This window comes from Symphalangus syndactylus, chromosome 2, assembly GCF_028878055.3.
Source record: "Symphalangus syndactylus isolate Jambi chromosome 2, NHGRI_mSymSyn1-v2.1_pri, whole genome shotgun sequence".
NCBI lineage: Eukaryota > Metazoa > Chordata > Mammalia > Primates > Hylobatidae > Symphalangus > Symphalangus syndactylus.
The window spans coordinates 104,247,156-104,265,072 of NC_072424.2; the positions used below are offsets into that span (position 1 = coordinate 104,247,156).

Here is a 17,917-nt window from a genome sequence, read left to right on the forward strand (position 1 = left end):
ACCTCCTGAGTATTCTATGAGTACCTTGATTCTACCCTCATTAAAAGTGAGATCATCTTCACCTTCTTTCCATCAAATTCCCCCTCCCAGCAGTAGACCATGCAGTTCATTCAATACCAAACAAAACTTGAAGGACACATTCTGGATTTTCTTCTCCCTTCAGATTCATAGTCTATGTGTCTCGAAAATGCATCTTTTTCCTGAATATTCTTCAGCATAATAAGAAAAGCTGGTGGTGTGAGAAGTAAGGGATCACAGATGTCTTTCACATATCTTTTCAAATCCCATTTTCTAGATTAATTTTCTATTTAGCAAGAAAATGTTTACATTTGGATCTTTAATTTCTCTCAGTTTTTTTCTATAATATATAACCTTCCACTTGTTATATGAGAACACTATAATTTTAAGAGGTGTCTTGCAGATTCTATCATTTTATTTTGCTTTTACTCTTTTTTTTCTTAACATTCTGGGAACATTTTCCCAATGCTTTTCCTAACTGCTTACACAACCACTTAATATATGGCTTTCCATGTCTTAAAAATAAGTACTCTTCTGACCAAACTGACCTCCCACCATGCATGGAGGACATGGGTGTGAATCCAAGGCCCAACCCAAGTGTATAAGGTTTAGTGCATGTTATAGTCCTTTTCCCATCCTCCTACTTCCCCTTTCCATATTTATAGTACAAAAATTGGTCAAAAATACATAGTTTATTATTTAACTTTGTTTTTTAAAGTCTTTTTTTCTACACACACACACACACACAGAGAAATGAAATAGGAATAATGTTAATATAAGAAATTCCAGAGGGTCAAGGAAAGGGTTAGAAGAAATAAAAAATGTTATTTTACTTTGCAATACTTAATTTCATCATTTTGGGTTATGAGGCATGGTGTTGTGGTCTATGAACATGGGACAGAGAATAAGGAAAGTTTCTTAACTAATGTTGGCTTTGAAAATTAACTCTGTGGGTGGCCATGGACAAATTACCTGATATCTTCATTTCACTTACTTTATGACTTCTAGTCTACTTGGAGATCATTAATTTGATTGACAGTGCAGCTAAATAAATAATACACCGAGGGTCAGTTGGAAATCTAAGAAATGCTGAGCTTTTTAGAATCATAATATATTTAATTTGTTATTGATAGGTCACCTCAAATACCACAAAATGAATGGGAAGATGAACACTATGCAAGTACTCATTAAAAACATCCCAAAATGCTGGAGGAAATGCCATGGAATTAAGGAATGACTTCTTTTGTGGTAGAAAATTTTTATTTCAGAGTATAGACACTGCTTGTGCTGGCTCTCTTAATTTTACTGGATATTATAATTTTCTTGGGCTGTTAGATTTTTCTCAATGCAACATTTCTGAGAGCAAATATGTTCTGCTCAATTAAATATCTTCTAAAGCTAGATAAATGCCTTCCAGCAAGCACATTAACATTCAATATGTTATATTTTACCGGAGGTAAAACATTTATATTCTAAAATTTTTTACCCCAGGGAAAATAAAATGCCAAAAATCTCAACTACCACACATAGCTTTGTAATAAGATCAATGGGCAAATGGAATCAGCTTCAGTTTGCACTAATCCTACATATATGTATTAAGGATATGTCTAATGAACTTTGGCCATAATAAATTATAACTAATTTATTTATTTCATCAGTGCACTACTATATTTCTTTCTTGTTTGCTTCTCCTCTTGTCGTCTCTTCATATTTGGTAGAATATATGTTATGGAATATCTAGTTTCAGATTACCTGAGTTTCAGATTACATGGAATTTTGGACTGTTGAATGCTTTTGATTGTGTAGTGGATATAACTAAGCAATTTCTTTTATTGGGTGCATACTTAGAATGTAATTTCTGGATCTTTGGATAGGCATATTGTTTTAGTTTGTTTTCTGCTTCTATAACATAATACTGTAGACTGGGTAATGTATAAAGAAAAGAGATTTATTTCCCTCAGAGTTCTGGAGATTGTCCAAGATCAAGGGGGTGCATCTGGTGAAATCCTTCTTGCTGTGTCCTATATAGTGGAAAGCATCACATGGCAAGGAAGCATGCTTGTGACAGAGAGAATGAGAGCTGAACTTCATCTTTTTATCAGCAACCCACTCCAGTAATAATTAACCCAATCACACAATAATGGCCTTAATGTATTCATGTGGGCAGAGCCCTTATAACTCAATCACCTCTTGAAGGTCCTACTCTTAATTCTGTCACAGTAGCAATTACATTTCAACATGAGTTTTGGAAGAGATATTTAAACCATAGCATATAAGTTGGCTATAAAAACGTCAATTTTCCAAGTGAGTGTACCCGTTTTAAACACCCACCAGAATCATTTGTGAGATCTAATTGTTCAAAATCTTACTACACTTGGTATAGTCAATTATTTTAATTTTAGCACCATAATGAATATGTACTGATACTAAAATTGGTATTACTTTGCATTAATGACTCAAAATTAGATGCCATGATATTGAACTTACTTCCACATGCTTATTGATCATTTGGATATATTACTTTGTGAAGTTCCTTTAGAAGCCTTTTGCCCATTTTTTCTTTGTGTTGTATTTATTTTCCATACTCATCAAAAACATCCCAAAATGCTAGAGGAAATGCTCTAGAATTCAGGAATAACTTCTTTTGTGGTGGAAAATTTTTATTTCAGAGCATAGACACTGTTTGTGCTGGGTTTCTTAATTTTACTGGATATCATCATTTTCTTGGGCTGTTTGATCAAGTTTGATTTTCCCAGTGCAACATTTCTGAGAGTAAATACGATCTGCTTAATAACACATCTTCTAAAGCCAGGTAAGTGCTTTCCAGCAAGTACAATTTTCCTTCCAGCAAGTATAATACCTGGTTTATAAGCATTACATATATTAATATTATTATTTTGTCAGATAGATATAATAAAAGTTTAATATTTCATTCTTTTCTTTTATGATAAGTGCTATTTATATACTGTTTAAGAAAGAGGCACCCATCATGACAATAATGTTCTATATTTTCCTATGAAAGTCTTGTTTTACATTTCGCATTTAGGTTTTGATGGTCCTTAAATATAAGATTTTTATGCATGATATTATTTATGGATTTAGGTTAATTTATCTTTATATGGATATCCAATTGACCCAGAACCACTTATTAAAAAGACATCCTTGGGGGGTGGAGCCACAATGGCTGAATAGGAACAGTTCCAGTCTACAGCTCCCAGCGTGAGCAGCACAGAAGATGGGTGATTTCTGCATTTCCATTTGAGGTACTGGCTTCATCTCACTAGGGAGTGCCAAACAGTGGGTGCAGGACAGTTGGTGCAGGGCACCATGTGTGAGCCGAAGCAGGGCAAGGCATTGCCTCACTCGGGAAGTGCAAGGGGTCAGGGAGTTCCCTTTCCTAGTCAAAGAAAGGAGTAACAGATGGCACTTGGAAAATCGGGTCACTCCCACCCTAATACTGTGCTTTTCCAACGGGCTTGGAAAACGGCACACCAGGAGATTGTGTCCCGCACCTGGCTCAGAGGGTCCTATGCCCAGGGAATCTCGCTGATTGCTAGCACAGCAGTCTGAGATCAAACTGCAAGGTGGCAGCGACGCTGGGGGAGGGGCACCCGCCATTGCCCAGGCTTGCTTAGGTAAACAAAGCAGCCAGGAAGCTCGAACTGGGGGGAGCCCACCACAGCTCAAGGAGGCCTGCCTGCCTCTGTAGGCTCCACCTCTGGGGGAAGGGCATAGACAAACAAAAATTCAGCAGGAACCTCTGCAGACTTAAATGTCCCTGTCTCACAGCTTTGAAGAGAGTAGTGGTTCTCCCAGCACACAGCTGGAGATCTGAGAACGGACAGACTGCCTCCTAAAGTGGGTCCCTGACCCCCAAGCAGCCTAACTGGGAGGCACCCCCCAGTAGGGACAGACTGACACCTCACTCGGCCGGGTACTCCTCTGAGACAAAACTTCCAGAGGAACTATCAGACAGCTGAATTTGTGGTCTCAGGAAAATCCGCTGTTCTACAGCCACCGCTGCTGACACTCAGCCAAACAGGGTCTGGAGTGGACCTCTAGCAAACTCCAACAGACCTGCAGCTGAGGGTCCTGTCTGGTAGAAGGAAAACTAACAAACAGAAAGGACATCCACACCAAAAATCCACCGGTACATCACCATCATCAAAGACCAAAAGTAGATAAAACCACAAAGATGGGGAAAAAACAGAGCAGAAAAAATGGAAACTGTAAAAACAGAGCACCTCTCCTCCTCCAAAGGAACACAGTTCCTCACCAGCAATGGAACAAAGCTGGATGGAGAATGATTGTGACAAGTTGAGAGAAGAAGGCTTCAGACGATCAAACTACTCTGAGCTACGGGAAGAAATTCAAAACAATAGCAAAGAAGTTAAAAACTTTGAAAAAAAATTAGATGAATGGATAACTAGAATAACCAATGGAGAGAAGGGCTTAAAGGAGCTGATGGAGCTGAAAGGGAAGTTTTGAGAACTACGCAAAGATTGCAGAAGCCTCGGGAGCCGATGCGATCAACTGGAAGAAAGGTTATCAGTGATAGAAGATGAAATGAAGCGAGAAGGGAAGTTTAGAGAAAAAAGAATAAAAAGAAATGAACAAAGCCTCCAAGAAATTTGGGACTATGTGAAAAGACCAAATCTACGTCTGATTGGTGTACCTGAAAATGATGGGGAGAAAGGAACCAAGTTGGAAAACACTCTGCAAGATATTATCCAGGAGAACTTCCCCAATCTAGCAAGGCAGGCCAACATTCAGATTCAGGAAATACAGAGAACGCCACAAAGGTACTCCTCGAGAAGAGCAACTCCAAGACACATAATTGTTAGATTCAACAAAGTTGAAATGAAGGAAAAAATGTTAAGGGTGGCCAGAGAGAAAGGTCGGGTTACCCAAAAAGGGAAGCCCATCAGACTAACAACTGATCTCTCGGCAGAAACTCTACAAGCCAGAAGAGAGTGGGGGCCGATATTCAACATTCTTAAAGAAAAGAATTTTCAACCTAGAATTTCGTATCCAGCCAAACTAAGCTTCATAAGTGAAGGAGAAATAAAATACTTTACAGACAAGCAAATGCTGAGTGATTTTGTCACCACCAGGCCTGCCCTAAAAGAGTTCCTGAAGGAAACACTAAACATGGAAAGAAAGAATCGGTACCAGCCCCTGCAAAAACATGCCAAATTGTAAAGACCATCGAGGCTAGGAAGAAACTGCATCAACTAACCAGCAAAATAACCAACTAACATCATAATGACAGGATCAAATTCACACATAACATATTAACTTTAAATGTAAATGGGCTAAATGCTCCAATTAAAAGACACAGACTGGCAAACTGGATAAGGAGTCAAGACCCATCAGTGTGCTGTATTCAGGAAACCCATCTCACGTGCAGAGACACACATAGACTCAAAATAAAGGGATGGAGGAAGATCTGTCAAGCAAGTGGAAAACAAAAAAAGGCAGGAGTTGCAATCCTAGTCTCTGATAAAATAGACTTTAAAACATCAAAGATCAAAAGACACAAAGAAGGCCATTACATTATGGTAAAGGGATCAATTCAACAAGAAGAGCTAACTATCCTAAATATATAGGCACCCAACACAGGAGCACCGAGATTCATAAAGCAAGTCCTGAGTGACCTACAAAGGGACTTAAACTCCCACATAAAAATAATGGGAGATTTTAAAATCCCACTGTCAACATTAGAAAGATCAATGAGACAGAAAGTTAACAAGGATATCCAGGAATTGAACTCAGCTCTGCACAAAGTGGACCTAATAGACATCTACAGAACTCTCCACCCCAAATCAACAGAATATACATTTTTTTCAGCACCACACCACACCTATTCCAAAATTAACCACATAGTTGGAAGTAAAGCTATCCTTAGCAAGTGTAAAAGAACAGAAATTATAATAAACTGTCTCTCAGACCACAGTGCAATCAAACTAGAACTCAGGATTAAGAAACTCACTCATAACCGCTCCACTACATGGAACCTGAACAACCTGCTGCTGAATGACTATTAGGTACATAAAGAAATGAAGGCAGAAATCAAGATGTTCTTTGAAACCAACGAGAACAAAGACACAACATACCAGAATCCCTGGGACACGTTCAAAGCGGTGTGTAGAGGCAAATTTATAGCACTAAATGCCCACAAGAGAAAGCAGGAGAGATCCAAAATTGACACCCTAACATCACAATTAAAAGAACTAGAAAAGCAAGAGCAAACACATTCAAAAGCTAGCAGAAGGCTAGAAATAACTAACATCAGAGCAGAACTGAAGGAAATAGAGACACAAAAAACCCTCAAAAATTAATGAATCCAGGAGCTGGTTTTTTGAAAAGATCAACAAAATTGATAGACCGCTAGTAAGATTAATAAAGAAGAAAAGAGAGAAGAATCAAATAGATGCAATAAAAAATGAAAAAGGGGATATCACCACCGATCCCACAGAAATACAATCTACCATCAGAGAATACTACAAACATCTCTATGCAAATAAACTAGAAAATCTACAAGAAACGGATAAATACCTCGACAAATACACCCTCCCAAGACTAAATCAGGAAGAAGTTGAATCTCTCAATAGACCAATAACAGGTTCTGAAATTGTTGCAATAATCAATAGCTTACCAACCAAAAAGAGTCCAGGACCTGATGGATTCACAGCCGAATTCTACCAGAGGTACAAGGAGGAAGTGGTACCATTCCTTTTGAAACTATTCCAATTGATAGAAAAAGAGGGAATCCTCCCTAACACATTTTATGAAGCCAGCATCGTCCTGATACCAAAGCCTGGCAGAGACATAACCAAAAAAGAGAATTTCAAACCAATATCCTTGATGAACATTGATGCAAAAATCCTCAATAAAATACTGGCAAACCAAGTCCCAGCAGCACATCAAAAAGCTTATCCACCATAATCAAGTGGGCTTCATCCCTGGGATGCAAGGCTGGTTCAACATACGCAAATCAATACATGTAATCCAGCATATAAACAGAACCAAAGACAAAAACCACATGATTATCTCAATAGATGCAGAAAAGGCCTTTGACAAAATTCAACAACCTTCATGCTAAAAACTCTCAATAAATTCGGTATTGATGGGACGTATCTCAAAATAATAAGAGCTATCTATGACAAACCCACAGCCAATATCATACTGAATGGGCAAAAACTGGAAGCATTCCCTTTGAAAACTGGCACAAGACAGGGATGCCCTCTCTCACCATTCCTATTCAACATAGTGCTGGAAGTTCTGGCCAGGGCAATCAGGCAGGAGAAGGAAAAGAGGAAGTCAAACTGTCCCTGTTTGCAGATGACATGATTGTATATCTGGAAAACCCCATCGTCTCAGTCCAAAATCTCCTTAAGCTGATTAGCAACTTCAGCAAAGTCTCAGGATACAAAATCAATGTACAAAAATCACAAGCATTCTTGTACACCAATCACAGACAAACAGAGAGCCAAATCATGAGTGAACTCCCATTCACAATTGCTTCAAAGAGAATAAAATACCTAGGAATCCAACTTACAAGGGATGTGAAGGACCTCTTCAAGGAGAACTACAAACCACTGGTCAATGAAATAAAAGAGGATACAAACAAATGGAAGAACATTCCATGCTCATGGGTTGGAAGAATCAATATCGTGAGAATGGCCATACTACCCAACGTAATTTTTAGATTCAATGCCATCCCCATCAAGCTACCAATGACTTTCTTCACAGAATTGGAAAAAACTACTTTAAAGTTCATATGGAACCAAAAAAGAGCCCGCATCACCAAGTCAATCCTAAGCCAAAAGAACAAAGCTGGAGGCATCACGCTACCTGACTTCAAACTATACTACAAGGCTACAGTAACCAAAACAGCGTGGTACTGGTACCACAACAGAGACATAGATCAATGGAACAGAACAGAGCCCTCAGAAATGATGCCGCATATCTACAACTATGTGATCTTTGACAAACCTGACAAAAACAAGCAATGGGGAAGGGATTCCCTATTTAATAAATGGTGCTGGGAAAACTGTCTAGCCATATGTAGAAAGCTGAAACTGGATCCCTTCCTTACACCTTATACAAAAATTAATTCAAGATGGATTAAAGACTTAACTGTTAGACCTAAAACCATAAAAACCCTAGAAGAAAACCTAGGCAGTACCATTCAGGACATAGACGTGGGCAAGGACTTCATGTCTAAAACACCAAAAGCAATGGCAGCAAAAGCCAAAATTGACAAATGGGATCTAATTAAACTAAAGAGCTTCTGCACAGCAAAAGAAACTACCATCAGAGTGAACAGGCAACCTAGAGAATGGGAGAAAAGTTTTGCAACCTACTCATCTGACAAAGGGTTAATATCCAGAATCTACAATGAACTCAAACAAATTTACAAGAAAAAAACAACCCCATCAAAAAGTGGGCAAAGGACATGAACAGACACTTCTCAAAAGAAGACATTTATGCAGCCAAAAAACACATGAAAAAATGCTCATCATCACTGGCCATCAGAGAAATGCAAATCAAACCACAGTGAGATACCATCTCACACCAGTTTGAATGGCAATCATTAAAAAGTCAGGAAACAACAGGTGCTGGAGAGGATGTGGAGGAATAGGAACACTTTTACACTGTTGGTGGGACTGTAAACTAGTTCAACCATTGTGGAAGTCAGTGTGGCGATTCCTCAGGGATCTAGAACTAGAAATACCATTTGATCCAGCTATCCCATTACTGGGTATATACCCAAAGGACTACAAATCATGCTGCTATAAAGACACATGCACACGTATGTTTGTTGTGGTACTATTCACAATAGCAAAGAGTTGGAACCAACCCAAATATCCAGCAACTGTAGACTGGATTATGAAAATGTGGCACATATACACCATGGAATACTATGCATCCATAAAAAATGATGAGTTCATGTCCTTTGTAGGGACATGGATGAAACTGGAAAACATCATTCTCAGTAAACTATCGCAGGGACAAAAAACCAAACACCGCATGTTCTCACTCATAGGTGGGAATTGAACAATGAGAACTCATGGACACAGGAAGGGGAACATCACACTCTGGGGACTGTTGTGGGTTGTGGGGAGGGGCGAGGGACAGCATTAGGAGATATACCTAATGCTAAATGGCGAGTTAATGGGTGCAGCAAACCAACACGGCACATGGATACATATGTAACAAACCTGCACATTGTGCACATGTGCCCTAATACCTAAAGTATGATAATAAAATTTAAAAAAAGACATCCTTTATACATTGAATTGCAATAGTGTTTTATCAAAGCCAGCGAAGTATTTTTGAGTGAGTGTATTTCTGAACTCTCTAATTTGTTTCATTTGTTTACCTTTTGTTGTATTATTTCCTCACCATCTTAATTATTTTTAGCCTTATAAAAGCTTTGATATTTGGTAGTATAAGTTTTCCTGTTTAGTTTTTCGTCTGTAATATTTTCTTGGCTATATAAAGTCCTTGAATTTCTATGTACATTTTAGAATAAAACTGTCAGTTTGCACAAAATAACAGGCTGGGATTTGGATAGAGATTATGTTGATTTGAGGGAGATTGGCATTTTATCAATGTTGTGCCTTTCAGTCAATATACAGAGTGTATCTATTTAGTTATTTTGATATTAATTTTTCTCACCAATGTTTTATGGTCCTCAGGGAAAAAGCCTTGCCATGTTTCTATTTATGTAATCCTAGGTAATGGACCCTTTTAGATGTTATTATAAATGATTTTGCTTTTTAATTGAATTTCATTTTTCAGTTATTTCTCGTATAAAGAAATGGAGGTGACTGATTATTGGAAACATTTATTTGTAAAGTTTCTTATTTTTAATTTTTTGTAGATTCTTGTACATTTTCTGCAGAAAATTTATATTTTTTTCTGGCTTTATTGAACTGCTTTGAAACTCCAGTGAAATGTTGAATAAAAGTGCTGATAATTGATATTATTTCCTTATCCTTGTTCAATTGCATTAAAACTTTGCCATTAACTATATCTTTTTAGTAGACCTCTTTATCAGATTAGGAAAATACCCTCCTGTTCCTAACTTACTGAATTAAACAAATCATGAACAAGTGTAGAATCTTATTAAGAGCTTTTTTATCGAATATACTAAAATCATCAAATGGGTTTTCTCTTTTATTAACAGATGTAAAATTTTACTAAGTGCTTTTTTCCACATTCCTTTGAGATGTTCATAAAGTTTTTCTATTTTTTCTAGTTTGATGAATTACACTGATTCATTTTTAAAATATGAAACCAAACTTCCAATCCTGGCAAAAACTCCAATTAGTTTTATATAAAATCTATGATTTTTAAATATACCACTAGGTGGAATTTGATAATATTTTGGGTAGGATTTTTCCATCTAGATTCCTGAAATATATTGGGCTATACTTTTCCAGTCCCACATTGTTATTGTAAGGTTTGGGCATCAGGGTTATGCTGGCCTCATAAATTAAGAAATTTTTACCTCTGTTTTCTGTTTTCTGGATAATTTTTTGTTAGAATGTATTTTTTTCTCTTCATTACATATTTGAAAGCATTTTCCAGAGATGTCATCTAGGTCTGAAGATTTCTTTGTAAGAAAAGCTTTAAATTATATGTTTTTCGTAGATACTGGAGTGTTCATATTTTTTATTTTTGTGAGTTATTATTTGTAGTTTTGCAAGCAATTTGTCCTTTTTTTCCAAATTACCAGCATCAAAGTGTTAATAATGTCCTTTATTCTCTTCTAAATTCTGTAGGACCTGTAGTGATATATAATGTTAATATATTAATGTATCACAATAATATTTTTAAAGTTTTTGCTTTTGTTAATTTTTTGTGTGCTTATTTTCTAGTGAATTGACTTTTGGGGCTATATTGATTATCTGTTTTTCATCTGCTTTCTTTGTACTTGCTCTTCTGTCACTAGCTTTTTGAAATGAAAGATTAGATCAATAATTATCAATATTCTTTCTTGCCCAAAATATTTGCTTCAATTCTTATTATATCTTCTTGCTTGTAACTGGGACCCTTTTCTTTTTAGCTGAAAGACCTAATTTTTATTTCCTTAGCACAGGTCTGGGGTGAAGAATTTTCTCAGCCATTGTCTTCAAAGATATCTTTATTGTACCTTCATTTAAAAACAATCTTTAGGGGAGAAGATGGAGCGAAATGGCTAAATAGAAGTCTCTGCTGGTTGTCTCCTCCATAGGAACACCAAATTGAACAACTATTTAAACAAAAAAGCACCTTCATGAGAACCGAAAATCAGCTTAGGTACCAATTTGGCCACAATGGGTTAGAACGCTATTCCACTCTGTTCTTACCCACCATGGCCAAAATTGGGCCTAAGGGGTCCCAATTCCCGGCCTCAGCTCTTGGATGGAATTTCTAGACCTGCCCTGGGCCAGCGGAGAGCCCACTGCCTTAAAAGGAGAGTACCAGCCTGGCAACATTCACCACAAGCTGACTGGAGTGTCCTTGGGCCTTAGGTGAACATCAGGAGTAACCAGAAAGTACTTGCTGCAAGCCTGGGCTGGTGGTGGCCAAGGGGAGAGACTCTTCTATTTGTTGAAGAAATAGGCAAGAGTGGGAAAGACTTTGTCCTGTGGCTTAGGTGCCACATCAGCTGCAATAGAATAGAGCACCAGGTAGATTCCTAAGGTTTCTGAGTCCAGGCCCTGGATCCCAGCTGGCATCTCTGGACCCACCCAGGGCTGGGGGAACTCACTGCCCTGAGGGAAAGGACAAATGCCTGGCTGGCTTTACCATCTGCTGATTGTAGAACTCTAGGGCCTTGAGTACACATAGATGGTAGCTAGGCAGTGGTTACCATGAGCTTTGGGTGAGACCCAGTGCTTTGCTGACTTCGGATCTGACCCATTGCAGCCCCAGTGATGGTGGCCACAAAGAGGCTTGTGTCGCCCCCTCCCCCAGCACCAGGTAGCTCAGCACAGATCGAGAGAGAGAGAGAGAGAGAGAGAGAGAGACTCTGTTTGAGAGAAAGTAAGGGAAGAAAACAAGAGTCTCTGCTTGATAATCCAGAGAATTCTTTTGGATTTTATCCAAGACTACCAAGGTAGTACCTCTACAAGTCTGCAAGAGCCACAGGAAAAACCCTGCCTAATGCAGATATGGCTGCTGTGACCAAAAACTTGGATAACAACACCCAACACTCTTTGAATGCCTGTAAAGCCTTCCCAAGAAGGATAGATGCAAAGAAGCCCAAACTGTGAAGAGTACAATAAATACTTAAGTCTTCAATGCCCAGGCACCAATAAACATCCACAAGCATAGAGATCATCCAGGAAAACATGAACTCACCAAATGAACCAAATAAGGCACCAAGGAAAAATCCTGGAGAAACAGCAATATGAGGACTTTTCAGACAGAAAATTCAAAATAGCTGTTTTGAGAAAACTCAAAGAAATTTGGGTAACACAGAGAAGGAATTCAGAATCTTATCACATAAGTTTAACAAAGAGATTGAAATAATTAAAAATAAGTAAGCAGAAATTGTGAAGTTGAAAAATGCCATAGGCACACTGAAGAAATCATCAGAGTATCTTAATAGCAGAATTGATCCAGCAGAAGAAAAAGTGAGTGAGCCTGAAGACAGGGTACATGAAAATGCACAGAGGAGCCAAAAGAAAAAATAATAAAAAAATGAAGCATGCCTACAGGATCTAGAAAACAGCCTGAAAAAGGCAAATCTAAGAGTTATTGGCCTTAATAGAGCAGATAGAAATAGTGGTGGGGATAGAAAATTTATTCAAAGGAATAATAACGGAGAAACCTAAACAAAGATACCAATATTCAAGGAAATCAATCATGCCCCTCTTTCCCCTATCCCCAGCCTCTGTAACTACCATTTACTACTCTCTTCTATGAGTTTAGTTATTTTAAATTCCACATGTAATTGAAGTTATGGAGCATGAAGCAGATTTAGCCCAAATAAGAAAACTTCAAGATATTTAATAAACTCCAATGGTCAAACATAAGGAAAGTATCATAAAAGCAACAAGAGAAAATAAATAACATACAATGGAGGTCCACTATGTGTGGCAGCAGACTTCTCAATGAAAACCTTACAGGCCAGGAGAGAATGGCATGACATATTTAAAGTGCTTAAGGAAAAAAACTTTATTCTGGAATAGTATAACTAGTGAAAATATCCTTAAAACATGAAGGAGAAATAAAGAATTTCTCAGACAAAGGATATCATCTCACTTCAGTTAAAATGGCTTATATCTGAAAGACAGGCAGTAATAAATACTGGTAAGAATGTGGAGAAAAGGAAACCCTTGTATGCTGTTGGTGGGAATGTAAATTAGTACAACCTCTATGGAGAACAGTTTAGGAGTGCCTCCAAAAACTAAAAATACAGCTATCATATGATCCATCAGTCCCACTACTGGGTATATACTCAAAAGGAAGGAACTCCATATATTGAAAAGATATCTGCACTTTCATGTTTATTGCAACATTATTCATAATAGCAAAGATTGGGAAGCAACCTAAATGTCCATCAACAGGTGAATAGATAAAGAAAATGTGGCAGATATACACAATGGGGTAATATTCAGCCACAAAAATTATATCCTGTCATTTGCAACAACAGGGATGGGACTGGATGTCAGTATGCTAAGTGAAATTAGCCAGACACAGAAAAACAAACTCCACATGTTCTCACTTATTTGTGGGAGCTTAAAATTAAAACAAGTGAATTCATGGAGATGGAAGTCTGGTTGAAAGTATGTTTATCAGAGGCTGGGAAGGGTAGTTCAAGGGTGAGGGGTGGGGGAATGTGGGAATGGTTAATGGGCATGAAAATATAGTTAGATGCAATGGATAAGATCTAGTATTTAATAGCACAACAAAATGACTACAGTCAACAATAATTTACTGTATATATGAAAACTACTCGAAGAGTATAATTGGATTTTTTTTGTAACACAAAGAAATGGAAAATGCTTGAGGTAATGGGTACCTCATATACCCTGATGTGATTATTATGCATTATATGCCTGTATCAGAATACATCATGTACCCCATAAATTTATATCCCAACTGGGTACCCACAAAAATAAAAAAATAAACAATATGATTTTTGTTTTATTGTAAATTGTTATTTTATTATTGTATGTTTATGGGGTACAAAATGTTTTTATGATTTATGAGTTTATATTATGTTTTATGAATGCAATGTAAAATAATTACATCAAGATAATTAACATTTCTACCACCTCAAATACTTATCATTTTTCATTGTTAGAATATTCAGTGTATTCTCTTAACGATTGTGAAAGGTACCATATATGAATATAGTATTATTAATTATATTAAGCATGCTGTGCATTACATCTCAAAATAAAGTTGATTCCTTCTGTTTAACTGAAACTTTGTATTCATTGACCATCATCTCCCTATTTCCCTTGGCCCCAGCCTCTGGAGCTACCATTCTATACTGTCTTCTATGAGTTTAATTATTTCAAATTCCTCATATAATTGAGAATCCTTTTTGCCATTTTCTATGGAAAATTTAATTCTGGCTATTTGGCATGGATACGTTAACAGATTCTTCAATTAAGCATGAATATAGAACATTTAACATTACAATCAATGAATTATAGAAGGCTACTCCTACAGGAAAACCTTTTTTTAAGCTTTTTTTTTCTTTTTTAAAATTATACTTTAAGTTCTGGGATACATGTGCAAAAAGTGCAGGTTTTTTACATAGGTGTACACGTGCCATGGTGGCACCCATCAACCTGCCATCGTATTTCTCCTAATGTAGGATTTCTCCTAATGCATCTACATTTGCTGCACCCATCAACCTGCCGTCTACCTTAGGCATTTCTCCTAATGCTGTCCCTCCCCTAGGCCCCACCCCAAGACAGGCCCCAGTGTGAGTTGTTCCCCTCCCTGTGTCCATAGTATTTGGCTTTCTGTGCCTGTCTTATTTCACTTAACATAGTATTTTACGATTCCAATCACATTGTTGCAACTGACAGAATTCCCTTCTTTTTGAAGGCTGAATATTATTCCATTGTGTATATATAGCATATTTTTCTGTTTTTCTTTTCTTTTTGAGATGGAGTCTCGCTCTGTCGCCCAGGCTGGAGTGCAGTGGCGTGATCTCGGCTCATTGCAAGCTCCGCCTCTCGGGTTCACGCCATTCTCCTGCCTCAGCCTCTCAAGTAGCTGGGACTACAGGTGCCCGCCACCACGCCCGGCTAATTTTTGTATTTTTAGTAGAGACGGGGTTTCACCATGTTAGCCAGAATAGTCTCGATCTCTTGACCTTGCGATCCACCCGCCTTGGCCTCCCAAAGTGCTGGGATTACAGGCGTGAGCCACCACACCCGGCCTATATAGCATATTTTTCTTACCCATCTGTCTGTTAATGAATATTTACCATGGTTTCATGACTTGGGTGTTGTGAATAGTGCTTCAATAAATGTAAGAGTGCAGAACTTATTCATTGCATCTAACTGACAGCTGATCCTAAACCTTTCAGGTAGATACCCAGAAGTGGGATTGCTGGGTCATATGGTACTTCTGTTTTCAGTTTTTTGAGGAATCTTCATACAGTTTTCCATAATGGCAATTTACCTTCCTACAAACAGTGTACAAAGGTTCTCTTTTCTCCACATCCTTGCCTACACTTTTATCTTTCAGATTTTTGATAATAGCTATTCTGACAGGTGTGAGGTGGTAGCTTATTGTGGATTTAATTTGTATTTCCCTGATAATTGGTTATGTTGGAGTTTTTATGTATACTTGTTGTCTGTTTGTATGTGTTCTGAGAAATGTCTGTTCCAGTCTTTTGCCTATTCTTAAAAATTGAGTTGTTTTGTAGCTATTGTGTTAAGTTCTTTATATGTTTTAGATACTAACCCCTTATAGAATGTATGGCCTGCAAATATTTTCTCCCAGTTTGAAGGTTGTCTGTCTCCTTACACTGTTACTTGTTTGCTTGTCTGTGCAGAAGCTTTTAAATTTGATGTAATTGCATGTGTCTATTTTTGCTGTTGCCTGTGTTTTGGGGTCAAATCCAAAAATATTATTGCCCAGGCCAATATTGTGTAGTTTTCTCTCTGTTTTTGTCTTGTAGTTTTAGAGTTTCTGATCTTAAATTTACATTCTTAATCTATTTTTAGTTGATTTTTGTACATTGTGTGAGATAAGGGTTCAATTTTATTCTTTTACATGTGGATATCCAGTTGTCCCAGTGCCATTTATTAAAGAGACTGTTCTTTTCTTTGTATTCTTGGTATCTTTGACAAAAATCAATTGAGCATATGTGTGGGTTTATTTCTGCACTCTTTATTCTGTATAATTCTCAAGGTGTCTCAATGTGATACTTTAATGCCAGTATCATGCTGTTTCAATTGCTATAGTTTTGCAGTGTAGTTTGCAATAAGCTAATGTCATGCCTCCAACTTTGTTCTTTTTGCTCATGATTGCCTTGACTATTAGGGATTTTTTGTGTAATTTTATATGAATTTTAGCATTTTTTATTGATCTGAAAAGTGCGACTGGAAATTTTATAAGAATTGCATTGAATTTGTAGATTGCATTATATATTATTGCATAGACATTTTAAAAATATTAAGTTTTCCAATGAATGAATAGGGGATATCTTTCTATGTATTTATGTCATCTTCAATTTCTCTCATCAATGTTTTATAATTTTCTAGTATTGTTTCTTTCTCTTAGTCTCAAAAGTCACATTGGAAATTTGAGAAGAATCACATTGAATTTGCAGTTTGCATTGTGTAATATTGTATAGACATTTACAAAATATTAATTCTTCCAATCCATGAATAGGGGGTATCTTTCTATTTATTTGTGTCATCTTCAATGTTTCTCATCAATGTTTTATGATTTTCCACGTATAGGTCATTTACCTCATTGGTTAAATTTATTCCCAAGTATTTTATTATATTCTATTGTAGCTACTGTAAATGGGATTGTTCGTTTTCTTTTTATGATAAATCATTGTTAGTGTATAAAAATGCAATTGATTATTTCATGTTGATTTTGTACCCTGCAACATTTCAAAATTTGTTGAACAGTTCTAACTTTTTTTTTTTTTTTGGTGAAGCATTTTAGGTATATCATTAGAAAACAGTGACAGTTTTTGCTTATTTGCATGCTTTTTATTTATTTCTCTTGCCTAATTGCCCTGGCAAAGACTTCCAATGGTATGTTGAATAGAAATGGCAAGAGTGGGCATACTTGTCTTGTTTCAGATCTTGGAGGAAAGGCTTTCAATTTTTCACAATTGAGTATCATGTTAGCTGTGGTCTTCTCATATATAGCCTTTATTGTTTTGAGGTACACAATGACACCTAACTTGTTGAGATTTTTTGATTCATAAAATGATGTTAAGTTTTGTCAAATCTACATCTAATGACATGATCACATAGTTTTTGGTCTTAGTTCTATTAATCGATCACTTTCATTTACTTTCATATGCTCAAACAACCCTGCATCCCAATAACAAATCCCACTAGATTGTTGTATATGATCCTTGTAATGTGCTGTTTGATTTGGTTTCCTAGTACTTAGTTATGGATTTTTACATGTATGTTAATTAACAGCAGGTAGTTTTTCATTCTTGTAATATTCTTTTTGGTCTCTGATATCAGGGTAATGTTAACCTTGAAAAATGTATTTGGAAGTATTCCCTCCCCTTCAATTTTTTGAAGAGTTTGAGAAGGATTGATATCAGTTATTTATTAAATGTTTGATAAAATTCAACAATAAAGCTATCAGGTCCGGGCTTACTTTGATGGGAGATATTATTTACTGATTGAATCTCCTTAATGATTATTGATTTGTTCAGATTTTCTAT

The 17,917-nt window shown here is 36.8% G+C and overlaps 1 protein-coding gene across 1 annotated transcript in view; it reads left to right on the forward strand.

Moving 5' to 3' along the window:
• Nucleotides 1–10,015, forward strand: part of CENPW (centromere protein W) — a 155,213-nt gene extending 145,198 nt beyond the window's left edge. The window contains exons 4-5 of the transcript XR_008654214.2: nucleotides 1,152–3,176; nucleotides 9,307–10,015. The gene's annotated coding sequence lies outside the window, so the exon portion shown is untranslated. The remainder of the gene's footprint in view (nucleotides 1–1,151; nucleotides 3,177–9,306) is intronic.
• The last annotated feature ends 7,902 nt before the right edge of the window (nucleotides 10,016–17,917 follow it).